This window comes from Chrysochloris asiatica, unplaced genomic scaffold (assembly GCF_000296735.1).
Source record: "Chrysochloris asiatica unplaced genomic scaffold, ChrAsi1.0 scaffold00091, whole genome shotgun sequence".
NCBI lineage: Eukaryota > Metazoa > Chordata > Mammalia > Afrosoricida > Chrysochloridae > Chrysochloris > Chrysochloris asiatica.
The window spans coordinates 12,375,357-12,396,165 of NW_006408609.1; the positions used below are offsets into that span (position 1 = coordinate 12,375,357).

At 38.3% G+C, this 20,809-nt stretch overlaps 1 pseudogene; it reads left to right on the plus strand.

Annotated features, from left to right (window-relative positions):
- Positions 1-545: 545 nt before the first annotated feature.
- On the plus strand, positions 546-15,690 carry LOC102812796 (annotated as a pseudogene).
- The last annotated feature ends 5,119 nt before the right edge of the window (positions 15,691-20,809 follow it).

Sequence of the window (20,809 nt, forward strand, 5' to 3'; positions counted from 1 at the left end):
AATCGGGCTGTGAACCGCAAGGTCAGCAGTTCGAAACTACCAGCTGTTTCGCGGGAGAAAGATGAGGCGTTCTGCTCCCGTAAAGATTTACAGCCTGGTGTGGCATTATAGGATCAGCACTGGACTGTGAACCACATTGTTGGCAATTCAAACAAACCAGTTGCTCCTCAGAAAATCAATACAGGGTTGATATAAGTTGGAAGCAACTTGACGGCATTTAACAACTATATATATATGTCAGGGGCCAGCCTCGACGTGGGGGTTCGGTTCACGAAGGAGGGAGATCTGGTGGCGACAGCAACAGATAAAGAATACACAAAAAGACGGGGTACAGAAGTGAAATGTGATTAACTGTTCAACACAGGACACAAGGATTTACATGTACGAATTCTACGACATACATCACAAATTGTCTTGATAATCTAACATCCTTAATTTTCCAGAAATTCAAGCAAATTACTATATGGTATTTTTCAGGTTCGAATCCCAGGGCAGCAACTCGGTTTCTCCAGGCTAATTAACATACCTATAGCACCTAATCTCGAATGGGGGAAGGTGAAAAGGTTTGGGAGGAGTCCGGCTGTGTTGGCTGGCTGGGCCAGGTTTGCAGGAGGAAGCGAGGTGCCTAGGTGAATGGTTTGCACCTGAAGGCTATCTGGGAAGGCTGATGCTATTGTTCTTTAGATAAAGCCCCAGAAACTTGTCTCCAGAGCTTCTTAGCACACTTGTTTTTGGAACTTTTTACAGTCTCGGCTTTAGGAGCAGTTTAATATTTGTCCATGGGTATCAAGGCCTATGTAGTAAGTTAATATCAAACATAACTAAATAATTTGATTAAGAACAGTTTGGATGAGTTTGCCCAGTGGCCAGAGTCTGTTCCTCAGAGAGATTTGCTCCTAGAACCTTACACACTGCTAACACAGTGGAGACATTGAGAGAGGCACATTAAGAAACCATTTTCTCAGAAGCTGCAATTACAGGGGTTTGAAGCATAGAGTGAGTTAACAGGACTAAAGAGAATTAGACAGAGCTAGCCCCACAGTGAGTTCGTAACAGCCAATGACCCGGGACCTCCAGAGGTTACTTCCTTGAGCCCACAGGGTCTCTGGCCAGCAGGTCAGAGCGCGGCCACGTGCTGGAATTTTCGTCCATGACACTGGTCCTCAGCACCCCAATACCTGCAGTCTGTAACATATATATATATATATATGTATATACTGGTGTGGCACTATGGGTTAATGCGTCAGACTGCAAAACTGTTTGAACTGCAAGGCCAGTAGTTCAAGTTCACCAACTGCTCCTTGGAAACCCTATACAGGGTCGCTATGGGTTGGAACCAACTCGATGGCACTTAACAACAACAACAACTATATATATATATTTGGTATAAATGACAATATGCCAATTATATATATGGAGTCCTGGTATGGTGCTGTAGGATAAGAACTGGACAGCTATCCACAAGGTCAGTGGTTCAACTCCACCAGGTGCACACTGGAAACCCTATGTTGTTGTTGTTGTTGTTAAGTACCATCGAGTCGGTTCCGACCCATAGCGACCCTGTACAGGGCTTCCGAGGGTGTAAATCTTTACGGGAGTAAAAAGCCTCATCTTTCTCCCGCGGAGCGGCTGGTAGTTTCGAACTGCTGACCTTAAGGTTCGCAGCCCGATTCATAACCACTACGCTACCAGAGCTCCTATACAGAGTTGTTATGTGTTGGAATTGACTCAAGAATACTTAACAACAACATACACATGCACACACAGATACTGAAAGGAAGTATGCCAAAATGTTCACAATGTATAATCTCTGGGAAGCCAGAGTGGATACATTTTTTAAATATAATTTATGTGTTTATGTTTACAGTGCACTGCTCTAAGAAGTGAAAGTGGGGATGTTTGTGGTGAAGCACATCATGTTTGGTAAAGTGGAGGGTCATCAAAAAAGGTGATGGATTGGCACAATGGCAGCAGCAGTGGATTCCAGCCTAACAAAGTTTGTGAGGATGATGTAGGACTGGATTGTTTTGTTCTGTTGTGAATAGGGTCACTATGAGTCAGATCCACCTCAATGGCACCTAACAACTATAGATTCTGACTCATAGTGACTCTACAGGACAATAGAACTGACCCACATGGTTTCTGAGGCTATATATTTTTATGGAAACAAATTACATCATCTTTTCCCCCTAAGAGCAGCTAGTGGATTCCAACCTCCAACTTTTCAGTTAGCAGCCCAATAGTAGATTGTCACTTACGTTTCATTTGAACTATGTCAAATGGTCAAAGGAGGCTGGGAAGGAGGCTGGGAAGAAGATATTTGTCTGGTGATATTGCAGCATTAAAAAAAAAAAATTCAGGTATATTGAACACTAAATATTGAAAAGCAATTAACAATATTTGCCACAGTGACCTCTTTTAAAGATAACCAAAGCATTTCCTATTATATATACCAATTCAAATAGGCTAAAAGAGGACCTATTCCAAAGAAAGGTGACACAAAGGAACATGGTAATCATCGAACAATATCCTTAAGATAACATTCAATTAAAAATTTCTGAAAAAATTCCAAAATGGTTGCAGCAGTACATCATCAAGGAGCTGCCACAAATTCAACCAGATTTAGAAGAGGACATGGAACAAGGAATATCCCTGCTAATGTCACATAGATCTTGGATGAAAGCCGAGAATACCAGACAGAAGTTTGTTTTGATTGACTATGTAAAGGCATTCTACCATGTGAATCATTACAAACTATGGACAATATTGCAAGAGTGGGTGTTCCAGAGCACTTAATTAAGGCAATTATTCTAATAGAACAAGGGGATACTGAATGGTTTAAGTAAAGAAACATGCATGGCAGGGTTGTATTCTGTCACCATACTTACTCAATCTGTCTGTTGAGAATTTTATAAGAAAAGCTGTATTATTTGAAGTAGAATGTAACATCAGGATTTGAGGAAACGTTATTAACAACCTGTAATATGCAGATAACACAATCTTGCTTGCTGAAAGCAGAGGAATTGAGATACTAACTAATGAAGATCTAAGACTATTGCCATCAGTATGGATTTCACCTCAATGTAAAGAAAATGAAACTCCTCACAACTGAATCGATAAATAACATAATAATAAATGGAGAAATTATTAAAATTGTCAAAAACTTCAATTTTCTTGAATCCACAATTAGCACTCATGGAAGGAGCAATCAAGATTCAAATAATGCATTAGGTAAATCTGCTGCCCAAGTGTTCACAAGCAAATATGTCACTTAGAGGACTAAGGTGTGCCTGACCCAAGCCATGGTATTTTCAGTCATCGCAGAAACATGTGAATGTTAGACAGTGAATAAGGAAGACAATAAAATAATCAATGCATTTGAATTATGGTATTGATGAAGAATATTCAAAGTACCAGGGAATGCCTGAAGATCAAACAAATCAGTCAGAATGTTCCTTAAAAGTGAGAATAGCGAAACTTCATCTCTTGTATTTTGGACTTACTATCAGGTGAGAATAGTCCCTGGAGTAAGACATGGTGCTTGGAAAAGTGACGAGTCAGCAAAAAAAAAGACACCCCATGATGCAGATTGACATGGTGACAGCAACAAGACCTCAAACATAACAATTGTGAAGATGGCACAGGACCTTGTAGTGTGTTAGTCTGTTATGCATAGGGTCGCTATGAATCGGAAATTGTCTCTCGATGGTACCTAATTACAATAACAACAGAAGATCCAGGAAGGCCTGTGGGAACCTATTAAAAAGTTTTACTCCAATGATTTTTCAATAGTATAATGGTTGTTCTTACTAGAGTGGGTGTTATTTAAGTACTTTGGTGCCTTTGAAGAAAATTGTCTTAGTGTTAAGTTTTTTTTCCTTACCAAGGTTTTTGTCTCACTGAATAATTAACAATGGTCATAAAGACAGGATTTGCTTTACAGTCTTAAATTATTCTAGTCTATTCATAAATTGCCAATGCCAAGCCATTGTATTTAAATGTGGTTACTAGTCGGTCTGCAGGCCTCAAGATCAACAGCTCCAATCTACCAGACATTCCAAGAGAGAAAGATAAGGCTTTCTGCTACCATGAAGATTTAGAGCCTCTGAAACCCTATGCAGCCTTGCTATGAGTCAGAACCAAATCCACAGCATACATACCACCACCTCCATTATAACATTGCTTTAAAAATAAAATATTATTTTTAATTCAAAATGCCAAATACAGGTGTTTTAACTTAGGTTTTTAATACCATACAAACACTAGTAAGTCTCCAACTAAAATGACAAATGATTTCATTTTCAAGCCCTTACAGAGTTTTACAGTATCTTAATAATGTCTTTTTGACTTAAAACTAGTTAAAACCTATGATGTTATTTACATGCCATAAAGAAGTCAAAATAAAACTGCTCATTGCTAGAAAAAAATAATGATGCTAACTTCAATTAATTTCTGGATTTCTAAGACCTGTAATTTATCTCTAGGAAAAATTCATGTGATTCATAAGCAACTAATGTTCCTTCTCTTTTCTAACTTCTCTAGAATATTCCAGATGTCAACCTATGGATACCTAATATGAACCTAAATCTATTTTCCTTTGTCCAGTTATGCTGTACCTCTCAGTGTTTCTCTCCCTTCAAATCTTCTGTGACACTATGCACAGTTCTCTCTACCTCTTTTTCATTTTCTTCTCATTTTACCAGGCCTGTCAATTGTCTCCCTTCTAAATATCCTTGAGGGTTATTTTAGGTCTTTCTGGAAGTAAGTGGCAGAGCCAAGGGGGAAAGATCTGAGGCAGGGTGTTGTTCAAAGAACACTTTGTAATTTGGAGTTTGACTGTTGCATGAGTAACAACCTAAATTACTAGCACAATTGCCTTAAGAGCTTCATGATTTCAGTTTGGTTTTTTGTTTATTTGTTTTAGAGAAGGTTTTCAACTTTTTCCTATTTTTTCCAGCTCTCATTTTCTTTATTTTTTCTTTCTTTCTCCTTTCAATTTAGTTAAGGTTTTTAGATAGTTGATACCAAATGATTTAAATTAAACTTAATTTATGGCAACTGAGAAGATCAATTTTAGAAAATGGAAAGGCCTCTGGGTAAACGCAAGCATCCTATCCTCCCTGCCACCCATACTAACCTATTCATTCAGCACAAAACTGCCATAATAGATTCTCATATGGGTTACAAAGAAATAAAGGATTTTTCCAAATTAAGCTCTCATATTATTTTTCAGACCTATAATTAGCCAAGTATGTATCATTAAATTAGTCTTTAAAATGCCTCTTTAAATAAGTAACAATTCTCATTTCAACTGTTATGGTATAAAATTTCAATGCAATTACACACAAAACAACTTTGCTTTTTTCTTTTGTCCCTGATAATGACAAGGTCATACTAAACCCAGACTCACTGCCACAGGGTCAACTACAAGTCATAGCACCCCTAAAGGACAGAACAGAACTTCCCCCATCGAGTTCAGGGCAGCTAACAACAACAAATATATACAGAAGCATACTATCACTTGTTTCTCCAGGCAAGTGTTTTAAACACTGAGCCACCAGGACCCCTTGGCTACATCATTTGTTTGTTTGTTTGTTTTTAGGTGCTGTCAAGTCAGTTCTGACTCATAATGACCCTATGTACAACAGAATAAAACTCTGCCTGATCCTAGGCCATCCTCAGAACTGTTATTTTTGAGCCTCTTGTTGCCACTGTGTGAATCCATCTTGTTGGGGTTCTTCTTTTTCATTGACATAAATAGGATGTTCTTCTCCAGGGATTGGTCCTTCCTAATAACATGTCAAAAGTAGGAGAAAAAAAGTCTTGCCATCCTCACTTCTGAAAGAGCAAACCCACAATATTTCTTCCAAAACAGAGATGTTCCTTCTTCCGGCAGTCCATACTATTCTCAGTATTCGTCGCCAACACCATATTTCAAAGGCATCAATTTTTCTCCAACTCATAGCAACTATGTATAATGTTTCTGAGAAATAGCTGGTGGGTTTGAACTGCTGAAATTGCAGTTCATAGTCCAGTGTTTATCCTACAGTGCCACACCAAGTCTCCAGATGCATATGAAGAGAATGAAAATAACATAGTTTGAGTCAGGCACACCTTATTCCTCAAACTGATATTTTGGCTCTGTTGTTGTTGTTGTTTAAGTATCCTTTGTATCACATTTAGCTAATGCAGTGCCACATTTGATTTCTTGGTTGCTACTTCCATGAATGTTGACTGTGGATAAAAGTTAAATTAAATATTTGACATCATCAAGGTTTCTCAGTTTATCATGATGTTATTTATTCGACCAGTTGTGAGATTTTTCATTTTTTTACATTAAGGTACAATCCATACTAAAAGCTATAATCTTCGATCTTCTTCAGTAAGTATTTTAAGCCCTCTTCACTAACAGAAAGGAAGGTAGTGTAATCTGCACATCACAATCTTCCACCAATCTCAATGTCATCCATTTTTTCAGTCATCTATTTTTTCAGTCCTATCATCCATTTTTTCAGTCCATTTGCTCAGAATACAGATTGAACAAATATGGTGAAAGGCTACAATCCTGGAGTATACCTTTGTTGATTTTAAACCATTGAATATCCTCCTGTTCTGTTCAAAGGACTGCCTTTTGATCTATGTGCAGGTTCCTCGTGTGTACAATCAAGTGTTTTGGAAATACCTTCTCTTTACAATGTTATCCATAATTTTTTTTTTAATAATCCACATAGTCAAATTCCTTTACATAGTCAATAAAACAGAAGTAAACATATTTCTAGTAATCTCTACTTTCAGCTAAAGTACATCTGAAATCAGCAATGATACCCCTCATCCCATATTCTTTCTTCTGAATCTGACTTCAATTTCTAACAGCTCCCATACTGCTGCATCAATTTTTAAATTATTCTAAGCAAAATATTGTTTGCATGTGATATTAGTGATATTATTAGATGATTTTCACATTCTGTTGCATCATTTCTTTGGAATGAGAAAAATAAGGATTCCATCTGTTCCATTGGCCAGTTACCTGTTTTTCAAATTTCTTAATCTAGGCAAGTGAGCGTTACCACTGTTGCATCCATGTGTTGGAACATTTCAATTTTATTCCATCACTTTGAAAATTTCATCATAATAATTTACTTTGTCTTCTTGAGCTGCCCTTTGAATTTTTTAGTATATTTCTTCCAATCATCTTGTTAAGTGCCATCAAGTTGGTTCTGACCCACAGAGAACCTGTATAGGGTTTCCAAGGAGCAGCTGGTGAGCTTGAACAGCCAACCTTGCAGTTCAAATGGCTTTGCAGTCTGGCGCATTAACCCACAGAGCCACACCAGGACTCCTTCATTCGCCTTAGCATCTCTATATTCAAGAGCAAGTTTTAGAGTCTCTTCTGCCATCCATTTTTATCTTTTCTTCTTTTCTGTCTTTTCAGTAACCTTTTCCTCTCTTCACATATGATATTATTGATTTCATATCTCAGCTCCTCTGGTATTCTATCGTTAGTGTCTAGTATATCAAATATGTTTTTGAGATGATCTCTATATTCAGGTAGCCTCTATGCGTAGTAGTTACGAATTGGGCTGCCAACCACAGGGTCAGCAGTTCGAAACTACCAGCTGTTCCACAGGAGAAAGATGAGGCATTCTGCTCCCATAAAGATTTACAGCCTTGGAAACCCTGTACAGGGTCGCTATGAGTCAGAACCGACTCCATGGCACATAACAACAACATCTATATTCAAGATCATATTTTGGTTCTGTGGTGCCTTAAATTTACTTGATAAGGTTTTTCTATCCAGTCTTCTTAATTCCCACCAAGTAATTAGGTTGTTGTTGTTGTTGTTGTTAAATGCCGTCGAGTCGGTTTCGACCCATAGCGACCCTGAACAGGGTTTCCGAGGCTGTAAATCTTTACGGGAGCAGAAAGCCTCATCTTTCTCCCGCAGAGCGGCTGGTAGTTTCCAACTGCTGACCTTGCGGGTCTCAGCCCAATTCGTAACCACTACGCTACCAGAGCTCCTTGGTGGGACTATTCAAATAAGGTACACAGACTTTAAGGCTGGGATTGTTTAGTTTTGCCATCCACCTAGGTTTAAAATGAGTCATCTCAGAAGCAGAGACAGAAGATACCAGGGCCATCAAGAAAGAAGAGCATGAGTGACACGTGAGGTCCCTACCTAGAGAAACAACAACTACAGAGGCAGTCGCAAGAGGCAACAGCCAGAGGCTGTTGGCATGACATGGAAAGACAGAGTAGCTTCAATCTCTCAACCCAGTAAGCTGAATAAAGTTGAGTGCCTACAAGCAGAAGACTGGCTTGCAGAATGTTCCCTTTGGGCATTCTGAGACTGGCTAAAATAACTTTGTAACACTTGCTCAAACAGAGCAGATACCAAGGGACCGCATGGCTGAGAGGCGCAAAACAAGAGTGAGATGTGCCTGCAGTATGGCAGGCAAGAGGCATTCCTGACTGGAGAACTGCTGCATCCTGAGTTGGTTTTAATGCCGAATTGCACCCTGTTTACTTCTCCAATAAACACCATAATCATGAGTTTTGTTATGAGTTCTGTATGCCCATTGCAATGGATTACTGAACTCAGATGTGAAGCAGAGTGCTATGGGAGGAATGATTGGTGTCCAAATAGGGTAAAGAAAGTTGTAGGGTGGGAGAATGCCTGACTCCACTTCATAGGAATCAGCCTTGGGCTGATTTTGAGTATGATTCTCTTTCCTCCTTGTAAAGCCAGGGGAAGTCAGACATGGGTCCTATATGGTTTTTGCTGCTGGCATCAGTAGCAGGATTCATTGCAATGGCTCTAAATTCATGGAAACTTGATATTTTATAAGGAAAGGAGCCAAGGGGCATGGAAAGTGAAAGTTGTTGTTTTTTTTTTTTAGATGGTTACTTTGCATTTTGTTACTTGCAATGGTTGAAAGGAATATAGGATAATGTGCTTAAATTGAGGGCAGAAAAGCAGCTTCTGGAATTGCCTGGAGCAGATGTCATGTTGGATCCAGGGCCGACTGGGTCTACCCTGCCAGAGGCCCAAGACCATATGCATATAAATGGGATTAGTTTAAGGATGGAGGAAAATAGAATGAACTTGAGTGTTTAAAAGGTCCATGTGTTTGACTGCCTTATGGAGGCTGGTTTCTCCTTTCTACTATTGTAAAATAGGCATACATGTGTGATAAAATTAATACTGTGTTATGATTACAGAGAGTTCGTAAGCCCACTTTCAGCCTGTACTTGTATGGATTTCCTAAAATTGGACCTAGAATTTGCCCAGAAACAAGCTGCTTTGTTTTAAGTCTTTGTAGAGGATGGGGCCTTAGTTGGAATCCTGAGCTCTGCCCTGAACCATCAGAGTTGGTACATTTGCATTTAAGAAGAGATGAAAACCCACCCAGAACTTCTGAGAGGACAGGAGATTTATGATTTAATGGGAACTGCAAAAAGAAGAAGGAAAAAGGGTACCGTTCACGACTTTTTAATATTCAAGCAAAATGTTTGCTGTGGAGGCATCAAGGCAAGAAAGAGAAAATCCCCCTTCTACTGAAAGTTAAAGGGAACTAGTGAGCAATCTAGCATGCTCACTGGCAACCACTTGGGCTATTTGCTGAGTGGAAGTGGGGGAAATGTAGAAGTGAAAAGATGGACTGAATTTGGGCATATTCCAATGACACCCGCTGACCTTTGAATGAAAGAGAGAAAAAAGTAAAGGATGGCTGGCTGGTCTGAAGTTTAGGGAGTTGTACAGACTTCTGAACCCATGGGTGGTGACCTAGCCCCTGGGAGCTAGGGCTGACAGTGAAGACACTAGCTGACCTGAAGTGCAGGGAGTTGTATGTGAACTCCCATAAAATTGCAGTTGGTACTTATCTGACCTAACATGGATGGCTAGGGCTGAGTTGATCAGATGAAAATTTAAGAAGTTTGATATTGTGAGCAAGCAAACTGCTACAATTTGATGGACTGGGCTTTTGTTTATGGATGTATTTGCTCAAAATTCCAATCAGAATGAAAGATTTTTCAAATCACGGAACATGCTTGACTCATAAGTAACTGGGTTGGTGTGGTTTGTTGTTAAGTGCCATCAAGTTAGTTCTGACTCATAGGGTTTCTGCGGAACAGCTGATGGCTTCGAACTATTCACCTTGTAGTTCACAGTCTAGTGCTGAACTTTTAGTGCCACACCAGGAGTCCAACAGGGTTGATTTGTTGTTAGAGGCCATTGAGTCGGTACCAACCCATAGCAACATTATGCACAGCAGAACGAAACACTGCCCAATCCGGGGCCAACCTCACTACTGTTGCCACACTTGAGTCCATCAATGCTGCTACCTGGCCAATCTATCTCGTTGTGGGACATCCTCTTTTTCTCCAACCCTCCACCTTACCAAATATGATATCCTTCTCCAGCAACAGTCCCTCCTAAAAATATGTCCAAAGTATGAGAGATGAAGTTTGGCCATCTTGGCCTCCAAGGAGTACTATGCTGCACTTCTTCCAAAATTGATTTATGGATCTTTTGGCAACCCATGGCACTTTCAATATTCTCCTCGAAAGCATCATTTTTTCCTATAGTCTTCCTTATTCACTGTACTGCTTTTGCATGCATACAATGTTATTGAAAATACCATGGCTTGGGTCAGGCTCACCTTAGTATTCAAGCTGACATCTTTGCTCTTCAACACTTTAAAAAAGGTCTTGTGAAGCAGATTTGCCTAATGCAATACGTTGTTTGATTTCTTGACTGCTGCTTCCATGATTGTTGATTGTTGATCCAAGAAGAAAGAAGTCCTTGACAACTTCAATCTTTTCTCCATTGATAAGAATGTTGTTTACTGTCCAATAGTGAGGATTTTTGTTTTCTTGACATTGAGATGTAATCCATACCGAAGGCTGTGTTCTTTGATCTTCATCAGTAAATGTTTTAAGTCCTCTTCACTTTCAACAAGCAAGGTTGCATCATCTGCATATCACAGATTGTTAATGAGTCTTCCTTCAGTCCTGATGCCATGTTTTTCTTCATATAACCCAGCTTTTCAGATTATTTGCTCAGCATACAGGTTTAATAAGTATGGTCACACACCTGTCTTAATTTTAAACCATTCATTGTTCCCATGTTCTGTTCACACATCTGCCTCTTGGTCCAGGTACAGATTCCTCACGAGCACAACTAAGTGTTTTGGAATACTCATACTTCACAATGTTGTCCATAGCTTGTCATGATCCACACAATCGGAAGCCTTTGTATAGTCAATAAAGAATAGGTAAACATCTTTCTGCTATTCTCTGCTTTCACCCAAGATCCATCAGACATCAGCAATGATATCCTTCATTCCATGGCCTCTTCTGAATCCGACTTGAACCTCTGGAAGTTCTCTGTCAATATATGCTTGCAGCCTGTATTACCTTTAGTAAAACTTTACTCTCATGGGATATCAAAGAGAATATCTGATATGAAGTGACTGGCTTATAAGCTTTCATAGGTGTACTTAGTCTCAGAATGCTGGGACAAGCATACCAATGGAAATGTTTTTTCTTTTCCAGACGATTTGATGAGAGAGTAGGGGAAGAGTCTAATAAGATTCTATGATTTCAGTTGTGAGTAATTGTTAGCAGGATTAATTGTGTCCATCAAAACTGTAATTGTAGAAGATGTGTAAGTGAAAGGTGGAAGTAATTAATATTTTATTTATGAATTACAGTGGCTAGAAAAGCCAGGGGATAGCCTGAAACATACTTCTTAATTTGGCTTTTCTATTCAAAGTCTTTTTTAAATATGGCTTTTCTATCCAAAGTCTTTTTAATTCCTACCAAGTAATTTGGTTGTTGTTATTGTTATGTGCCGCTGAGTCAATTACAACTAACAGCAACTCCATATAGGGTTTCTGAGGAGCTTGAACCACCAATCTTGTGGTTCAAATGACTTTTCTGTGTCATGCATTAAACCACAGTGCCACACCAATCCAGTAATTGAGTGGGACCATGAAAATAAGGTATACTGGACTCTAAGACTGGAATTTGTTAGTTTTGTCCTCCACCTAAGTTTAAAAGGAACCATCTCATAGCAGAAACCAAAGATCCCAGGACCATCAAGAAGGAAAAACATGAGTGACACATGAGATCACTACCTAGAGAAATAGGAACTGAGAGGCACTGATAGAGACACCAACAAGAGGTGGCAACAGAGGCAATAGCATGGAGAGATGGACAGCTTGATGCTCTTGGACTGAATAAAGCTGAATGCCTACAGACAGGAGATTACTTTGCAGAATGTTTCCTTTGGGCATTCACAGACTAGGCAAAAGAACTTTGTAACACTTGCTCAAAGAAGACAGACCACATGGCTGAGAAGCTGAAAACAAGAGTGAGATGTGTCTGCAGTATGGCAGACAAGAGGCATTCCTGAGTGGAGAACTGCTGCATCCTGAGTTGATTTTAATCCTGAATTGTACCCTGCTCACTTCCCTAATAAACATCATAATCATGAAAATTGTTATGAGTTTTGTATGACCATCGCTATGGATTATCAAACCCAGATGTCAGAGTGCTGAGGAAGAAATGGTTGGTGTCAGAACAGAATAAAGAAGGTTGTAGGGTAGAAGCATGCCTGACCTCCACTTCATAGGAAGAAGCCTTGTGCTGATTTTGAGTATGATTTTCTTTCTTCCTTGTGAACACAGGGAAAGTCAGACATATTTCCCACATAGTCTTTGCAGGCTTTCATGGATTTCTTTTAATTTTCTTCAGCTTCAACCTGAACTTTAATATAGACAATTGAAAATCTGTTCCACAATTTGATCTTCAACATTTTTTGTCTACATACTGGTTTTATTAGTTGTCATCAAGTAGACTATAATTTATGGTGGCCCCAAATACAACAGAAAGAAATGTTACTCAGCCCTGTGCCACCTTACATACTCTATTCCATTTTTGTGGCCACTGTGCATTTTGAGTGCCTGGTGGATTTGTCTAGCAGCCCAATGCATAACCCATGACACCTTCATGGCTCCTTAATTGTATGGGCAATAGCACTAAAATATATAAACAACAAGATAAATATTGAGAATGAACCAAATGCTTGAAAAATATAATTTATTGGTTTTGAAATTTTCTGTTGCTGGAACTGGAAATGACTTTGAAGACCATACAAAACAAGTTCTTCACTTTGCATTAACTGAAATACAGAATGACAAAATGACATGCATGGAATCCCATAACTCCTCATCACAAGAGTAGGTCTGCTACTCAACGATCTTCCTTTAGGCTTGTGATCTCTGGGACGATGTCATTCCTTTTTACATTGAAGCTATTACTCAGACTTCACAATATGTTCAATATGAGTTTGAAAATTGATGATCTGTCTTTGTAAATGGAACATCAAACAGCATGAATGTATTTGTCTTTAGAGCAGTTTTTATTTGCTGGAATATATAGTGTTAATAAATACTGAAAGCCAAGGTGTTTCTAGGAGTGTGTGTGGTGGATTTTCAAGACTTGTGTTGTTGTTGATGTTAAGTGCTTTCCAGTCAGTTCCAACTTGTATTGATCCTGTATAGGATTCCCAAAGAGTGGCTGTGGGTTTGAATTGCCAACCTTGTAGTTAAAGCAGTCTAAAAATGTCATGCGAAATCTATACCTAGACCAAGAAGCAGTTGCTTGAACAGAACATGGGAACACTGAATGGTTTAAAATTAAGAAAGGTGTGCGACAAGGTTGTGTTCTTTCACCATACTTATTCAACCTGTATGCTGAGCAAATAATATGAGAAGCTGGGTCCTATGAAGAAAAATGTAGCATCAGGATTGAAGGAAGACTCATTAACAACCTGCAATATGCAAATGATACAAGCTTGCTTGCTGAAAGTGAAGAGGACTTAAAACATTTACTGATGAAGATCAAAGAGCACAGCCTTCAATATGGATTACATCTCGATGTCAAGAAAACAAAAATCCTTACCACTGGACCAATAAACAACATTCTTATCAACAGAGAAAAGATTGAAGTTGTCAAGGACTTCATTCTTCTTGGATCAACTATCAACACTCATGGAAGCAGCTGTCAAGAGATCAGATGACGTACTGCATTTGGCAAATCTGCTGCACAGGAACTTTTTAAAGTGTTGAAGATCAAAGATGTCAGCTTGAGGGCTAAGGTGCATCTGACCCAAGCCATGGTATTTTCAATAACCTCATATGGATGCCAAAGCTGGAGAGTGAATAAGGAAGATCATAGAAGAATTGATGTCTTTGAATTATGGTGTTGGAGGAGAATACTAAAAGTGCCATGGGCTGCCAAAAGAACCAATAGATCTGTTTTGGAAGAAGTGCAGCCAGAGTGCTCCTTAGAGGCCAAGATGACCAAACTTCATCTCTCATACTTTGGACATATTGTCAGGAGGGAACAATCGCTGGAGAAGGATATTATGCTTGGCAAGATGGAGGGTCAGAGAAAAAGAGAAAGACCCCCAATGAGATGGACTGGCCAGGTGGCAGCATTGACAGACTCAAGTGTGGCAGCATTAGTGAGGTTGGCCCGGGATCGGACATTGTTTCGTTCTGCTGTGCATAGTGTCACTATGAGTCAGTTCTGACTCGATGACACCCAACAACAACAACTACAAAAATGCCACACCAGGATTCCTCAAGACTAGTAAGGACACTTAATTTCAATATCTCTGTTGGTTTATTACTTGCCAAATGTGAATTATCTCCTCAAATACACACATGAATTAGCTATTGATTATTATTTGACAGGATTCATTTTACCTGCAGAAAAATTCAACATTTTACTACTCATGGCATTATTTGAAAGCTAATCAATGCCTATTTCTAAATCTCTAGGCACTAGAAGCTAATCTTAACAGTGCTGCTGGATGGAAAATACAAAATCGGTTTACATGTCCCATATAAATTGTTTTGTTGTTGTTGTTAAGTTCCATGGAGTTGATTCTGGCCCAGAGCAACCCTGTATAGGGTTTCCGAGTAGTAACTGGTGAGCTTGAACCACTGACCTTGTGGTTTAAACCGACATTGGAAGTCCAGCACATTAACCCACAGCACCATACCAGAACTCTGTAGAATGTATAGCATGATAAAAGACTTTTTATGGTTAAAAAAAAAAAGATATTTGTGAGGGCAGCAGTGCAGTCTGCACCATAAGGTACCCCAGGCACCCTGGTGCGAGTGGCGGCTTCTACTCAGATAAGTATGGAGGGGCCAAAGAAGTTCTTGGTTTCACCGAGAAACTCAAGATCTGCTGTACGGTTGCTTTGCTGCTATAGTGGACAGGAAGCACAAATAGATGCTGATGAGTTGCAGAGCTGTCTGACACAGTTGGATACTCTAGGAGGATACAAAGCTTTTAACCTGGAGACTTACTGGTTTATAGTTTCAATATTGGTTAGAGACATGTCTGACACATGGGTTTCAATGAGTTTAAAGAACTCTGGACTGTAATTGAACTTGAGACAAAATTTCACCAGTTTTGACAGCAATAGAAGTAGAATGCTGGCTCTTCAGGAGTTACAGAAGGTCCTGACAACTATGAGATTTAGGATGAGTCCTCTGGCAGTGAATTAATCTGCAAAGAGATACAATATGAATGGCAAGATTACCTTTGATGACTACATTGTTTTGCTGAGTCAAACTGAAGACCATCATAGACAGCTTTCCAAGATAGGGATACTGGCCAGCAAGTGCTGTGAACCTCCCATATGATGATTTCATTAAGGGTGTTATGAGGTTTAATCTAAAGGAAGCTGTATGCTCAACATTCCTTTTTGGTTTCCTTTGCTCCTCTCTGCCTTCAATAAATGAGTAATATGTGTAGATTTATATCGTTACTTACCCTTAACAACTGTTGTAAAAGTTTATTAACTAAAGCTTAAATTTTGTGTTTAGTTTTGATAACAAATTCTTTAGAATCTTAATAACAAATGATCAGGACTATGACACTGTTTTGAATATCCGCTAATGTTATTTGCTTGCTAATCCACTTTTATGCAAATATTAGTATCCAAAAGTCTAAGGTGCATAACCTATTTTTCATTGTAAACTACGAAAAACTTTTAATCAGATGACTTCTGTTGCCTTCTTCCAGCAAAGCTTTTCCATTATTCTGTAAGTTTTAATGTCTGGAGTATTCTTGTGCACATGATTTAGTCTCACTTGGATGTAAAAGAAATATTCATGTCTCTGATCATCTGAGTGGAAACAGTGCAGGACTGAAGGCTTACAGATACTTTGACAGCTTTATGAATGGACAGCAAAATTGAGTGATTATTTTCTGCCCCTTTAAAACCTATTGAATAATCTGAGTTGTAAATAATATCTGTCACCAAGTCCTTCTATGTCATCTTCAATGACATACTAATACGTCCATTTTGATTATGCCATTTGCTCACATTTACATTTACAACATATAAAAATATATATTGCAAAAAGTGAAAAAAAAATATATTGGCTGTATATGTCTATAAGGTCAAGCTGGTTGATTGTGCTGTTCAGTTGTTCTGTGTCCCTGCTGAGTTTCTTTCTAGTTATTTTGTCTTTCATTGAAAGTTGTTCATTAAAATCACCTATTATTTTTGTGAAGTTATCAATTTCTTTCTTCAGTTCTATTACAGCTTGATTTATGTATTTTGAGTCTCTTCTGTTGGAATCATAGATATTTATTATGGTATGTCTTCTTGCTCAATTAAGCCTTTAATCATGATATAGTGTCCATCTTTTTCTCTTATGCTAGATTTTTACCTTAAAGTCTATTTTACCATTGATTAATACTACTACCTCCTCATTTTTCTAAATTTCAAATTTCTTGATATATATGTTTTTATCCTTTCATTTTCAGTCTATATTTGTCTTTGTTTATAGGATGTGTCACTTGTAGCCAGCATATTGAAAGATCTGATTTTCTTATACATCCTACAACTCTCTGTCTCTTGACTAGTGCATTTAATCCATTTACATTCAGTGTAATTGTTATAGTTATGAATTAATTGCTGTCATGTTGCTGTGTTTATTTGTGATGCTTTTGGTCTCTGTTTCATATAATTTTCTGGGCTGTTATTTTATTTGTGAGTTTTCTTATAATTTTCTTCATTGCTGTTGTTTTAATGTTTACTTAATGTTTCTTGATTTTCTATTTTGCCATGAAAGTTTATTAATTCTTATAAAAGTTATCCAAATTTCTTCCCCACCTAAAACAGTCTGTTTTATCTTGAAATTTACTTTTGGGAGTTCTATATCTACACTATACTCACTTTTTGCTTTGTAATTGTCTTCATTATAAATTGATATTTCTGGTTCTCTATTTTTGGTCTTGTTGGTTTGTTTAGCTGTAAACACTTCTATACCTGAATTGAGTTTTAGATGATGTTGTTTTGCTTATTAATCTCAAATTGTTGTCTGCTGTTGTGTAGTGTTCTGAGTCCAAAGAATAACCTTTAGTATTTTTGTAAGGTTGGTCTGGCTATTACAAATGCCTTTAATTTCTATTTATATGCCAATGTCCTTATTTCAACATCATATTTGAATGACAACTTTGCTTGTTATATAATTTTTGGTTGGCAATTTCTTTCTTTAAGTTTTGTATGTATTGTTGCTTTGTCTCCTTGACAGTATAGTTTCTGCTAAGAAATAAGAGCCTGGTTTTATTGGATCTCTTGTATAGGTAACTCTGGGGTTTCCCAAGCTGCTCTTAGGAGTCATTTCTTGTCCTTTATTTTAACAAGTTTGATTATGATATGTCTCAGTGATTTCATTTTGTGTTCCATCCTATTTGGTGTTCATAAATTACAATAAATTGTCCAAATACCTGGAGTTTGAAAACCAAAAAGGAGGAACATGCTCAGCATTTCTCAAGCTGAAGGAACTGAAGAAAAAAATGTAAGACTTGAATTGCAATATTGAAGGATTCTATGGGCAAAATATTGAATGATGCAGAAAGCATCAAAAGAAGATGGAAGAAATACACAGATCCACTGTACCAAAAAGAAATGTTTGATGTTCAACCATTTCAAGAGGTAGCATAAGATCAAGAGTGAATGATACTGTAGGAAGATATCCACGGTGCATTGAACGCATTGGCAAAGAATAAGGCTCAGAGAATTCATGGAATATAAATTGAAATCTTTCAACAAACTGATGAAGCACTGGAGGCACTCACTCATCAATGCCAAGAAGTTCGGCCAACTGCTGGAAGAGAACCATATTTGTGCCTATTCAAAAGAGAGGTGACCCAAAGGAATGTGGAAATCATTGGACAAAATCATTAATATACCACGGAAGTAACATTTTGCTAAGAATAATTAAAAAATGACTGCAAACATACATTGACAGAGAACTGCCAGATGTTCAAGCTGGATTCAGATGAAGATGTGGATCTTGGCTGAAAACAGAAAACACCAAAGAGATGTTTATCTGTGCTCTATTTGTTATAAACTTTTGACTGGGTGGATCATCTAAAACTATGGACAATATTATGGAGAATGAGTGTTCTGGAACACTTCGTGTTGGTTAGGAACCTGTACATAGACAAAACAGCAGTTGTTTGAACATAACAACAGTACATTGAATTGTTTAAAATTAGGAAAAGTTTGCACCTGGGTTGTACTCATTCACCATGTTTATTAAATCTGCACACTGAGCCAATAATCTGAGAAGTTGGATTATATGAAGAAAAACATGGAATCAGGATTGAAGGAAAAGTCATTAACAACCTGCCATATGCAGATAAGGTGATTGGAGGATGATCTTAATATATTTACTATAGGCTCAGATGTTATCTGTTTCAGCCAAATTGCCAAGTGCTGGGTCATTTTAAGACTGCATAGGAGGCCCTGTGGACTCTATATGCATGGACCAGAATCAGATCAAATTCTGGTGCCAAGGTGGCACTATTGGAGTCTACATCTCTCTGACAAGTCCCACATCTGGGCTATGAACTCCCAGATAGCAGGCAGCTCTGTTGTGAATGGATGAAGTTGGAGACTTGTCACATCTCCAGTAACCAGAGGAACTTGGGGAAGAAGAAAGAAGCACACCTTCCCCCATTGTCAATTCATAGACCATGCCAAGCCATGATCTATGACTCTGCCAGCAAAAGTTCAAAGTGGCCACACTGCATCAAGCTGTCTCCCTTCACCTCCACCCCAATCAGCCTCTCTTCCCATTAAGTGATCAATCTATTTTTCCACCTTTCCTCTGAAACTCCAGGTTCCAGAATCTGTGTATGTTTCGTTTGGTCTCTGTTATCTTTGTTACCTGATGTGATGCTGTAGAACCAACAATGGACACTGAACCTGAATGCCCACATTTCAAACCCATCAGTTGCTCCTCAGAAACTCTATACAGGGTTGCTATGAGTCAAATTGACTCAACGGCACTTAACAACAACAATCTTGTTGCAAGGAGTCTGCGTAGCATATCTGCCAAGTTTGCAATCTTGGTTCTCCCCCAAATGACTTTCTTTCAGAACCTAATCGAGATTAAAACTCTAAAGAATGCTCAGTTTAGTGAATGGCCTAGCAGCTCTTTTCAATATGAGAATCAAAGACAGGAGACAGGTTTTCATAATGAAATAAAGGACATATTTAATAGATGGTGTAAGAATGTCATGGGAGAGACAGTTGACCACCTTCAATTTCACAAGGGGAAAGGAGAATCAAATTAACATCAGCCCAAGGCTGAATTCTATGAGACAGGGGTCAGACATGCCTCCACCCTCCAGCCTTCTTTACTCATTCTGACACCAATCGTTACCTCCTAATGTTTGAGCCCATACTGATGCCACGTTTTTCTTGATACACTCATACTTCTCAGATTATCTGCTCAGCATGTTGTTGCTAAGTATCATAGCAACCCTGTATTGGGTTTCCTAAGAGCAACTGGTGGATTTGAACTGCCGACCTTGTGGATCGCAGTCCAGTCCTTATCCTATAGTGCTACACCAGCATACAGATTGAAAAAGAATGGTGAAAAGATACAAACCTAACTGTAAACCATTTAGTATGCAAATAAAAACAATTGTCTCTTGGTCTATGTATAGCTTCATCATAGACACAATTAAGTATCTTGGATGTTTATTTGTTGCAATGTTATCCAAATTATTTTTATGATCCATACAGTTGAATTTATTTGCATAGTCAATAAAGCACAAATAAACATTCTTCTGGTGTTCTCTGTTTTTAGCCAAGATCTTTCTGGTATCAACAAGGAGCTAGCTACCTTGTTTCACATCCTCGTCTAAATCAGGCCTGAATTCCTGATAGATCCCTGTTGATCTACTGCTGCAACTATTTTTGAGTGATGTGCCAAAAATATTCACTTGCATGTGATATTGTATGATGATTTCCACATTCCACTGTGTTACCTTTCTTTGGAATGGCACAAATATGGATCTCTTCCAATAAGTTGGTCAAGTAGCTGTCTTCCCCATTTCTTGATATAAAAGAGTGAGTGCTTCAAGTGGTGCATAGGTTTACTGAAATATTTCAATTTGTATTTGATCAATTCCTGGAATCTTGTTTTTTGCCAGTGACTTCAGTCAAGATTTCTATTACCATATGACCGTACCATAAAATTCCCCTCATCTGACCACACCATGGAAGACCTTCATCCACATTCATAGTAGTCAAGAAAGTAAAACAGGCTTACAGAGTAGATCAATGAAATAAGTACAAAAAGTGTTCCTGAATTCACCTGATAGAAATACTAAAACAGTATGAATAGAATTTTGATACATAATTTCTTTATTTCTAGTCCATTTTCAATAAAGTATCAGTTATTTTGTCATAATT